The following is a 12,301-nucleotide window of genomic DNA, read 5'->3' as shown; positions in this document are numbered from 1 at the left end:
AAAAAGGTTGTGTTAATTTCAAAAATATGAACATAGTACAATCTATGAAATATCCTTGGTCTATGTTTTCATGCAAAAGTCTTCATCGTAGAAATGAGGAAATGGTGAGTACTCTAGAATGTTAAAGTTATAAGGGACTTTAGAAGTCTCCTAGAATAGCAGCTTTCAAATTTCAAGTGGTTTTTTAGAATGATAATACTTTTTTTCCTATATTAAATGGAACTTCAATATATAAAGCTGATAAAAGAGGAACTTACTTGCTAAAAATAGGTGGTCTATCCTATATAACAAAAGGGTAATATGTAAATTGACCCTAACAGCAGAACGACTGGAAATGACTGGTCATTATGACACACACTGACCACCAGGGGGCAGATGCTCAATGCAGGAGCTGCCCCCTGGTGGTCAGTGCGCTCCCACAGGGGGAGCTATGCTCCACCACAAGCCAGGCTGATGGCTGCCAGTGCAGCGGTGGTGGTAGGAGCCTCTCCTGCCTCCTCAGCAGTGCTAAGGATGTCCGACTGCAGCTTAGGCCTGCTTCCCACTGGCAAGTGGACATTCCCCCAAGGGCTCCTGGGCTGCCAGAGGGATTTCTGACTTCCAGCTTAGGCCTGATCTCCTGGGGAGCGGGCCTAAGCCAGCAGGTGACATCCTCCGAGGGGTCCCAGACTGCGAGAGGGCACAGGCCGGGCTGAGGGACCCCCCTGAGTGCACAGATTTTTGCATGGGTAGGGTCCCTAGGCCTGGCCAGCGATCAGGGCCGATGGGGACCTTCTGGCTGCCAGCCAGGACCTTCCTCCCCCCAGCTGACCTTCCTCCCCCCGGCTGCCGGCTGCTGGCCAGGGCCTTCCTTCCTTGGCTGCTGGCTGTTGGCCGGGGCCTTCCTTCATTCCGTGCCGCCCCCTGGTGGTCAGCGCACATCATAGTGAGCAGTCGAACTCCCGGTCCGTAGAACTCTCGAGGGGACAATTTGCATATTAGCCTTTTATTATATAGGATTATTTCTGGAGCCAGGAAATTTGGGTTTGACTATAATGTCTCTGGCTCTTTTTTAAAAAAAGCATTTCTAATTATATAGCACAGGAGAACATTTTTATTATGAATGACTAAACAATAAGGATGTGTTTAGGGTAAAATGTAAAAATTTCCACCCATAATCCTACTTGCCTTCCTAGAGTTAATAACCGATAATATTTTGGGTTTTACTAACTTGAGTCATCTTTTAAAAGGGGATTTTAAATCATTCACATTTATAGCGATTTTGGATACATAAGGAATTATTCCTTTCATCTTATTTTGTTCTATTTTTATAATGTTTCCTTTTTCTTTTCTGGCCTTTTAATAATGGTTGTAATTGTGCCATATTTTTCTCTAATGAATTAGAAATTATTCTCTTCCTCTAATTTAAAAACTAATGTTATAATAAATATTTTTATTGGCATCTAGATTTAATTGGTAGTTATATTCTGTTTCTTCCATGAGATGAGAAACTTTTAAGAACCTTAGCACACTCTTACCATCACCATGTTGCCCTCTTCCTTCACGTTGACCTTGGAAATACACACCTGCCCACCACCTTCCATGTGCAGATCATCTGAGATTTTAGTTCCAGGTTGTAATTCGTTTTGTTCATTATGCATCAGTGGTTATTTGAACCTAATTATACATTTTACTGCTTTCTTTATCTTACATTTTAAATTCTGAGAGGGTGAGATAGAATGCATTCTTTTATTATTAAATTTATTGGGGCAACATTGGTATGTTTTCATAAGGTCTTCCTTCGTGTGTGTCTATGTCCTAATTACCTCTTCTTTTTTTTTTAAAATATATTTTATTGATTTTTTACAGAGAGGAAGGGAGAGAGATAGAGAGTCAGAAACATCGATGAGAGAGAAACATCGATCAGCTGCCTCCTGCACATCTCCCACTGGGGATGTGCCCGCAACCCAGGTACATGCCCCTGACCGGAATCGAACCTGGGACCCTTCAGTCCGCAGGCCGACGCTCTATCCACTGAGCCAAACCGGTTTCGGCTAATTACCTCTTCTTATAAGGACACCAGTCACGTTGGATTGTGACCCACTCATATGACTTCATTTTATTTTTAAAGGAAATGTCTTCAAATACAATCACATTCTGAGGTACTGGGGGTAGGACTTCAACATATGAATGTGGGGGAAACACAGTTCAGCCCATAACAGCCTTAATTTTGTCTTACACGTGGATGCTAGTTCGACAGTCTCTAGAGTTGTTCTGTTCAGTACAACAGCCAGTAGTCACATGTGGCTATTTACATTGAAATTATGTAAAACTTTAAAAAAATTAAAAATTCAGTTCCCAGTCACAGTTGCCATATTCCAAATGCCCACACATGGCTAGTGCCTACAAATTGAATGGCCTAGATAGAGCATGTTTCCATTACTGCAGATGTTCCCTTGAACAGTACTGCTGAGCGTCTTCATCTGACAAATGAAGCAAATCCCTTTGGATTCTATGAAGAGCAGATAATAGTAAGCATGTGATAGATACATAGCAGCATGCTCAATCAATATTAGCTGAATGTTGACTCAGCAGTAAGTGAATTGTAAGATTAAGACTAGAACCCACTCTTCTCTGTCCTATTGTTCCCCCAGAACAACCATAAATGAGTAAGCCATTGAGAAATGTAGGACATGAAGAAGATTGGGCAAGAGAGTGAGGTGGAACAATGAGTACAATCTTAAACACATGCCTTAAAACATGACTTTTATACCCCAAGTCAGAATAAACATTATTCTACTTAATCCTCATGAAACTTTGTAAGGAAGGTATTATACCCATTGTCTGAAGGAGAAATGAAATAAATGCAGCTCTGGAAGGCTAAGTAACTTCTCCAAGGCCACACAGTGAGTCAACAGTAAGCCAGTAGCAATGTCAGGCCTCGAATCCACTACTTTCACTTCATTCGCCTAAAATCACTAAAAACTGGTAAGTCATTTGGAAACACAGATCACTAAGGAGACAGAGAAATTTAAACTCAGATTGAACCCCTTCTACAATGGTGGTTCCCCAAATTGTTTGATCATGGTCCCCTCAGTAAACATGTTTGAACAATACACACACACGCGCATATGTAAATATGTGTACATATATTTATAAATTATAAAAATTACTGTAATATATACATAATGAAATATACTCAAAAGGATATACTAAAAATATAGAAATAATTATAATAAAAGTTTCAATTTATTTTCTCATACTCCAGTATTGTTTCACATGCTCCCTCAGGTGCTGGTCCCCTTAAACTTTGGAAACCACTGCTGTACACCATGCCATACAAAGAAGGAACAGGCTGTTGATCACAGAGGCCTGGAAATCTCAGCTTCTATCTGCTCGCCCAACCACTCTGAAAGGAAACATGATTGGATCTTAATGTGTTCAATATCAGCCACATTCTTAGCGTTACTAGGGCTCTTCAGTATTTCTGTGCACCATGAGCATGATTTTTGTCTCTGGTTCTTATTGCAAAGACAGAATTAATTTAAAACTATCATTCAGAGGTTGCTCCTGGCCACGTGTCCATCCATGAAAGGCAGAGAAATGGGTAAAGTCACACTTAAATGTATTAAGATGCTTTCCCCCAAGAGATAAAAATAAATATTGCCATCTTCACTAAAATGAAGTGAGACTTGATGAAACAAATAGCTGAATTTACATGCATCATCCAGATTTTTAAAATTTTTCTTGTTTTTATGGCTGATTATAGTGATAACGTGTTCTTTACATAATGCTTTCAGCTTAAAAGCATGACCATTGTTTCCTCTCGCAGGTGTGATCTCTTTCCTCTCTCTGTCCCTCTATGTCTGTTTCTGTTTTTCTCTCAAGCAGGGGAGGATGTAGGTGTTGTTATTCCCTTTTTATAGATAGAGAACCTGACTTGAGAGGGCAGGTTACACAGCTAGTTAATGGTAAAGTCGGGGGTTGAACCAGGTTCTCTGCTCCAGAGGCAGTGCTCTGAGGGCAATTCTAACACATCTGGTTGGCGTCAGGAGAGAGGACAGTGTAGATCCCAGAACCACTGTAGGTCTGAGCACCTCCATAGCCAAAGTTCATCTTGCACTGAGAGATCGGCAGAGCTTTACATCGGTGGTCCCATGGGTTCAGTAGAAGCTGTTCCTACATTTGTTATGCAGCCAGTACAAAGCCTCTAGTCTAGGAGAAGCCCGAAGCAGTTCAAACCCCCTGACCCGTGCAAGGCCAGCAAATTGGCAAATGCAATGAACTCACAGAGGTTCAGAAGTGGATCAATGAGATTGTTTTCTTAGAAGATATTTCCATGAGTTGAGTAGAGTCCATGACAGTCCACCTGTGTCAGCAACAGATACTTCAACAGTTCTTTGAATCCAGCCCTCCTCTTTAGCCCTGCTCCTCTTATTGCTCTGGTTCGAATATCTGCCTAGATGTTTTCTGAAGCCTCCCGTTCAGTTTTCCCCACCTCTCTCCATGTCTCACGCTGCTACCAGAGCCCTCTTTCCAAACACAGGTCTGATGATGGCACCCTTCAGCTTGAAGAGCACTGTTGACACCCCATTACTATAAGATCAGATTAAAAATCTTTGATACAGGCCAGGCTGTCGTGGTTCAGTTGCTTGGATCATCATCCTGTATACCAAAAGGTTGTAGGAGCAACCAACTGATCAATGTTTTTCTCTTCATATCTATGTTTCTCTCTCTCCTTCTCTCTCTCTCTCTCTCTCTCTCTCTCTCTCTCTCTCTCTCAAATCAATAAAAACGTATCTTTGGATGAGGATTAAAAACAAAAAACCTTTCACTTGGTGTTCAATTTTCTTCATCTTGCCCCAAATTAACTTTCCAATGTTTTCTCCCACCACCCCACTTTCCCTTATCCTATCTTTCAGCCTCTCCAGTCTAATCACTGTTCTCTAAAAATAGCGAGTAGTTTCATGCCTCTCTGCTTTGCTCATGATCCATCCTCTGCCTGGAATGTCCTTTGCCTCCTGAACCAGCCCCCTCTGGTGGAATCTTCTTCATCCTCCCATGAGCAGCTCAGATGCTGCCTCTTCAGTGCAGACCTCCACCCCCACCCCCACCAGGTAGAACGTGCCACTCTCTGTGCCAGGCCCCCAAACACTACCTTCACACTTCTCATCACAAGGAACTGTGGCTCGTTCACATGTTATTTTGGCTCATGAGATGGTGAACGCTTAGGAAACAGAGAGCACCTGGATTATCTTTGTTCTTGGAGTTGGCACCTGGTTAGGCAAGCTGAAAATTTGGGGTTAAATTTATTCATATTACTGAGAGGTCTTGATATATTAAATTCCTACGAGATCTGAGTTAATCAGCAAAAGAGAAAGCACAGACTTAGCAAGAAGAAATTATTTAAGCATATAGTCACTCTACCTAAACTGTTAAAGAATTGGATACATTTTTAGAACAGTTGGAAGACTTTTATTGGCTCTCCCAAAAAGTCTGTGCTGTGGCTAAAGTGGAAAGAGTTGGAATGGGTTGGAATGGACAGATACGGGTTTCTAGTCTTAGCTCTGTTATTAGCTTAGCTGTGTACCTTTGACAAGTCGGCTCCCCTTTCTGATTCATTATTTACAAACATTCATGCTGGGTAAAATGACTTTTAAGTTGTCTTCTAATTCTAAAATTTGATGATTCTTCTTTTCTAGTTAGAAAAGCTAAGTCTTTATTTTTCTTTGCGTGTGATGACCCCTTAGTAATAAGAGCAGACATTCTATCTTGTCATAAAAACACCTTTGTCCTACCGTGGCCCCACTACATAAAATCTGAGTATTAGAAAAAGTACAAAATATTTTATGAAGTTAGAGTTCATTAGAGAAGGAAACAAACAAACAAAAGAGCTGACAAAAAACTCCTTACTATCAAAACATCAGGGCTCTGTCCCTTTAAAATTGAAAGGCTATACATTAGGCAAGGCAATAACCTCAGTAATAATAGTTGCTCTGTTGGGTTCATAAAGATAAAGGAGAGAATAAAGTGGAAAGGTCATACATGAAAACAGTTTGGAGAGGAAGGAGAGGTGCTTGGATGTTGAGTTTTAAGCTCAGGATGTTAGGGAAGGCATTCTTACAATATGTCACAGGTACAGAGAAAATTGGGAATGGAATCTTCAAGACGGTGAGTGGACCTGTGTCCCTGTGTCGCTGGCTCTTGCTGAGTGCTGTGGCATTTTCCTTTTGCATAACAAGAAAGCGCCCCCCCCCTCCAATATTCTGAAATGCTGTTTTATCCATTGAAAAAGCTTTATTTTTTTTAGAGCAATTTCAGGTTCACAGCAACATTGAGTGGGAGGTACAGAGAGTTTGCATACACCCTCTACACCCTCTGCCCCCACATGCAACAGCCTCCCCCAGTATCAGTTTCCTGTACCGGAGTGGCACATTCAATCACTGAGCCTCCACGGATACCTCATTATCATCTAAATTCCATAGTTTACATCAGGGCTCACTCACTCTTGATGGCTTTTTTTTTTATTGTTGACAGTATTACAGATGTCCCACATCCTCCCCCTCCCCCTCCTCACTCATCTCTACCCAGCCCCTCCTTCCACCCGCTGGGCCCAGCCTTCATCACACTGTTGTCTGTGTCCATGGGCTATGCATATATTCTATGAATCTTGACAAATGTATACTGATATGTATCGACAATGATAGTATCATACAGAATAGTTTCAATGCTCTAAACATCCTCTGTGCTCTATCCACCCCTTCTTCCCTCCTAACCTCTGAAAAATGGATCTTTTTATTGTACCCATAGTTTTGCCTTTTCCAGAATGTCATATAGTTAGAATCATATAGTATGTAGCCTTTTCTGATTGGCTTCTTTCACTTAGTACTATGCATTTGAGGTTCTTTCATTTCTTTTCATAGCTTGATAGGTGATTTCTTTTTACTGCTGAATAATATTCCATTGTCTGGATGTACTGCAATTTAGTTACTTATCTAAAACTAAGTGAACCATGAAGGACATCTTGGTTGCTTCCAAGCTTTGGCAGTTATGAATAAAACTTCAATAAACATCTGTGTATAGGTTTTTGTGTGAACATATGTTTTTAACTCCTTTGGGTGGATACTAAGAGTGGAATTACTGTATTCTTTGGTAGCAGCATGTTTAGTTTTGTAAAAAACCACCAAACTGATTTTCAAAGTGGCTGTACCATTTTGTATTCCCACCAGCAATGAATGAGAATTCCTATTGCTCCACATTCCTGGTAGCAAAAGGTGTGTAGTGGTATCTCATTGTTTTACTTTTCAGTTCCCTAATGACATATATATTGAACATCTTTTAATGTGATATTTGCCTTCTGTGTATCTTCTTTGATGAGGTGTCTTTTCAGGACTTTTTCCCATTAAAAAATGTTTTTACTAATTTTAAAGAAAGAGGAAGGGAGGGAGGGAAGGAGGGAGGGAGGGAGGGAGGGAGAGAGAGAGAGAGATGGAGAGAGATGGATCGGCTGACTCCTACATGCCCCCTACTGGGGATCAAGCCTGCAACCCTGCCTGGGAATCGAACCAGTGACCTTTCAGTGCACAGGACGATGCCCAACCAACTTAGCCACACCAGCCAGGGCTTGCCCATTTTTTAATTGAGTTGTTTATTTTCTTATTGTTGAGTTTAAGAGTTCTTTGTATATTTTAGATAACAGTCCTTTATCAAATGCCTTTTACAAATAATTTCTCCCAAGCTGTGGTTTGCCTTCTCATTCTTTTGTCAGTGTCTTTTTGCAGAGCTGTTCTCATTTTTAATAGACCCATTCAAGCAAAATTCTACTTTTGAATTGCTTTAGCAGAAATTCCACTTATCCAGACATTTCTTTCTAGCCTATAGAAATAGGCTTTGTTCCATTTGTATTTCCTTGACCCAGGAATTAATAGAAATAGAAGTTAGAAAAACCATCTGTGGTCAAATCCGAGTTATAACTTGCAACGTGTGTTTCAAATATCCATTGAGGGGATGTCTTGGGTTGGCAGACTTCAACCCAATTTCTTTTCCTTTTTTGTAACCTAGTTTGTTAAAACTACTTTTGCTACATCTGAAGTCATAGACCAAGGGATTCCAACTAATGTTCCATAAACCTGCAGGAGATAAAAAATTTATTTCTTGCTGAGTGTACATATTATGATGGCAATGTCTGTCCACTGGAATGTGAACTAAGTAGATGGCAAGATGCTTTGTGACTGAAAAACAATTTCCTGAGAGGATTAGCTGGAACCTAAGAAAGGTCTCCTGTTTACTGGAAGATGGGAGGATCTTGCCTCATGAGTGTTTAAGTGGTCAGTGTAGTAAGGAGCTCTAGTAATAGAATGCCATAGTGGTGGAGGGTGGCCAGTATATGGTATGACAGCTGTGGATATTTTTATAGATGTGGATCCTTTTATAGATGCTGAAGATGGTATTGGTGGTTGTGTTATAGTTATTGTTGACTTGTTTGGTGATGTTTTAATTATGTGAATTCCTTCTAGTGAGTTCTCCCGAAATACTAGAATTTGAAAGTGTTGCAAGAACTCTCAGAGGCTATAGAGCCAGTACAGTTAGATTACAAAACTTGATAGTCATGAGACCCAGTAATTTTTTCAGTCTGCAAAGGAAGATTGCATTATGCCTTCTCTGCTGTGTGTGTGAAGGCAGATATCATGGGACTGATTTCAATAAACAAAAATTTTTCCTTATAGATCCTATGCTAATTGAAACTTAAACATCATGTTTTATTTGGGAAATTGGGAAGGAATATTGACAATGAAGATCCTGTTCTGGGAAATGAATCATAAAAACATGCCATATGAGGAATAGCCCAAGGAACCAGGCACATTTACTCAGAGAAAAATTGGTGATGGTGGGAATATGAAAATGTGTAGCAAATCTCCAAATATCTGATGAACTGTTATATATATAAGGAGCGAGAAAATTGGTTCCAAGAAAGAGAAAACCTCGGACCAATGAGGGTTGTCGCTGCAGATGGGCTGATATTGTTTCAATGTACACGAAAATCTTTGAGCTATCTAATAACATAGTGAATCCCTTTTCACTTTGTGGCAATAAGAGAAAAATTACAGAATTTATAGAGCTCACTGTGGAAAAGATTGGTCCAAAGACTCTTGACTGCCTGAGGGCTGAGATGTTTAATATCATGGTAACCTGTAACCCACTCACAGCATGGGGAAGCTTTGTATTCATAGGACCAGTGGCCTCTGAAAAGATTAATTCCCCATCACAGAAAATCTTCAAGCAGAGTTTGCAAACAACTCAGATGAGATGTTATAATGGCAATTAATTTTTTAAGTTTATGTACTTTTTATGTACAGTTTTATGAATTCTGAGAAATGCATGAACTCACATAACCACCACCACAATCAAGATACAGAACAATTCCACCGTCTTCTCCAAATTACTTTGTATTAACCCTTTGTAGTCAAATCCACTCCAATCCCTAACCACTGTTAACCACTGATCTGTACTCTAACCCTATAGTTTTGCCTTTTCCAGAATGTTATGTAAATGGAATCACACAGTGTCCAGCCCTTTGAACCAAGTTTCTGTCACTTAGCATAGTGTATTTGAGATTCATCCATGTGGTGAGTTATCTTCCATTGTATACATCTACCATAGGGCTCATCCTTCTCCACTTGAAGACTACTTGAGGGACTTTTAGTTTCCATTCCGGCATGTAAGGACCTTGGAGGTCATTATTCCATTCTAACAAGTAAAAGCTGAACAAATTGAATATCAACAGCTTTTCTTAGAGCCATCAGAAAATTGAGATCACAGGATAAACTGCTACTCCCCAAATTGGAGAGTTAAATAGGTGGAATCAGAGAATCATGATTTAGGAGCAGAAACTCATAAGTATAAACCTCCATGGGAACCAGTACCAGGTTTCTTTACCCAGTACATCATGTCCTGCAAGGATGTTAGAATTATCAGTCTAGGAATTTAAAACAACTATCATTAATATGCTAAGAGCGTTAATGGAAAAAGTAGGCAATATGCAATAACAGATAGGTAATGTAAGCAGAGAAATAGAAATTCTAAAAAAGAATCAAGAAGAGATGTTAGAATTCTTTGGTTAATCCCCCCCCCCTTTCAAAATTAGTGTATTGCATGCTCTGGATCTAGTTTGTTCATCGGTTTATTTTGTTCATTAGATTCCACATAACGGTTTATTTTGTTCATTAGATTCCATATAACAGTGAGATCATGTGACAGTTGTCTTTCTCTGATTGGCTTACTTTGCTTACTGTAATACTCTCCAGGTCCCTCCATGCTGTCTCTAAGGGTAAGAGATTCTTCTTCTTTCTCTCCTCCTCCTCCTCCTCCCTCTTCTTCTTCTTCTTCCTCTTCTTCTTTTTGTTAATCCTCACCTGAACCATTGTTTTTTAGAGACAGTAGAAGGGAAGGAGAGAGAAACATCCATGTGAGAGAGAGATATTGATTGGTTGCGTCCCTCACATGCCCAGGGCCAGGGACCAAGCCTGCAATTGAGGTACGTGCCCTGGACCGGAATCAAACCCGAAACCCTTTAGCCAACCTGGCACTGGCTTGAAGGCCCAAGTTAGGGTCCAGGATGGAAGTTTGGGAACCTCTTGTTGGGATGATCTCCAAGGTGCTTTTCAAGCTGCAGAACCTCAGGCTCTATGTTATTTAGAACTAGAAGCCCAGTGCACGAAATTTGTGCACTCGGGGACGGGGGGGGGGGGGATCCCTCAGGACAGCCTGCACCCTCTTGCAGTCCAGGAGCCCTCAGGGAATGTTCGACTGACGGCTTAGGCCCGCTCCCCACTGTAGCGGGCCTAAGCCATCAGTCGGACATCCTTAGTGCTACCGTGGATGCGGGAGAGGCTCCCGCCATTGTCGCTGCGCTCACCAGCCGTGAGCCCGGCTTCTGGCTGAATGGTGCTCCCCCTGTGGGAGCACACTGACCACCAGGTGGCAGCTCCTGCATTGAGCATCTGCCCCCTGGTGGTTAGTGTGAGTCATAGCGACCGGTCGTTCCACCATTTGGTCGATTTGCATATTAGTCTTTTATTACATAGGATATCCCATTCATAAAGCTGCTTGTTAGTGAGGTGCCAGTTTGCTCACTTCCTTCAAATGTCTACCTGAAGCTCTCGAGCACTTAGGTCATCTCAAATATTGTAACAGAGCAGCAAAAAGAAAATTGAGAACTGGTAGAAAAAGCCAAGATATTAAAACCAACAGGAGAATAAGTGGACTCACAACCTGTAAGATTAGTTTTGTGGAAATTACAACTTCTTGCAATAATAACAGCAGCAGGTTCTAAATCTGCTTTATGTGGTGTTAGCCAGGAGGAATGCCATGGAGGCTCAAGTCTGAGGATTAGTGGTTTCATTAAGAGCCTCCTTTCCTCTGTAGGATTAGCCCTTTCCATATATTTGACAAAATTCTTTTGGTTGAGTACAGGTTCTGCTTATGTGCTATGAATTACTAGTGAGTTTAAATTTATTTGTCATAAAAGTTTATTTCTAAGAGACCTCAGAAATTATTTGAGCTCATTCTATAATGATCGAAGAAGAAACCAGCCCTGTGAGGTAAGTGCCTTATTTAGGGGTCAGAACTAGGATGAGCGGCCAGACTTTGACTTCCGGGCCATGCATATTCTAGCTGAGCTGAGCCAGGTGGGATCTGGGATGCAGGGTCTCCTGGCCTGGTCACTGAGCTGGGTCAGATTGCTGTAGTGGAATGTGGCTGAGTTCCATGCAATACATTTGTAAAGGGCACTTTGACTTAAAAAGGTTTTAGCCCCTGGATTTGCGGCTATAAAAATATTGGCAACCAAAATGGCCCCTAGTTTATAAAGTTCGAACTAGCTGACTCATCCTATTCCCTGGGCACTGGGCAGTAGATAGCCCTTGGCCACCACTAAACTCCCCCCACCCCATTTCTTTTCAAAAGTGCCACATGGTATTTTATAGTCAGGGTTTAATCAGGGAAGCAGACCATGATGAGTTATGAGTAGGGGATTTCTTTGTTTGTTTGTTTGTTTGTTTGTTTTGTTCTGTTTTGTTAATCCTCACCCAAGGATATTTTTCCATTGATTTCCAGGGAGAGTGGAAGGGAGAGGTAGAGACAGAGACAGAGAAACATCAATGTGAGAGAGACACATTGATTGGTTGCCTCCCACACATGCCCCAACTAGGGCCAGGTATCGAGCCTGCAACTGAGGCATAGGCCCTTGCCGGAATCAAACCTGGGACCCTTCAGTCCTTGGGCTGATGCTCTATATTCATTGAACCAAACCCGCTAGAGCAAT

Source organism: Myotis lucifugus, unplaced genomic scaffold, assembly GCF_000147115.1.
Source record: "Myotis lucifugus unplaced genomic scaffold, Myoluc2.0 scaffold_124, whole genome shotgun sequence".
NCBI lineage: Eukaryota > Metazoa > Chordata > Mammalia > Chiroptera > Vespertilionidae > Myotis > Myotis lucifugus.
The sequence above is the reverse complement of the archived record's forward strand: the minus strand, read 5'-3'. Positions refer to the sequence as shown.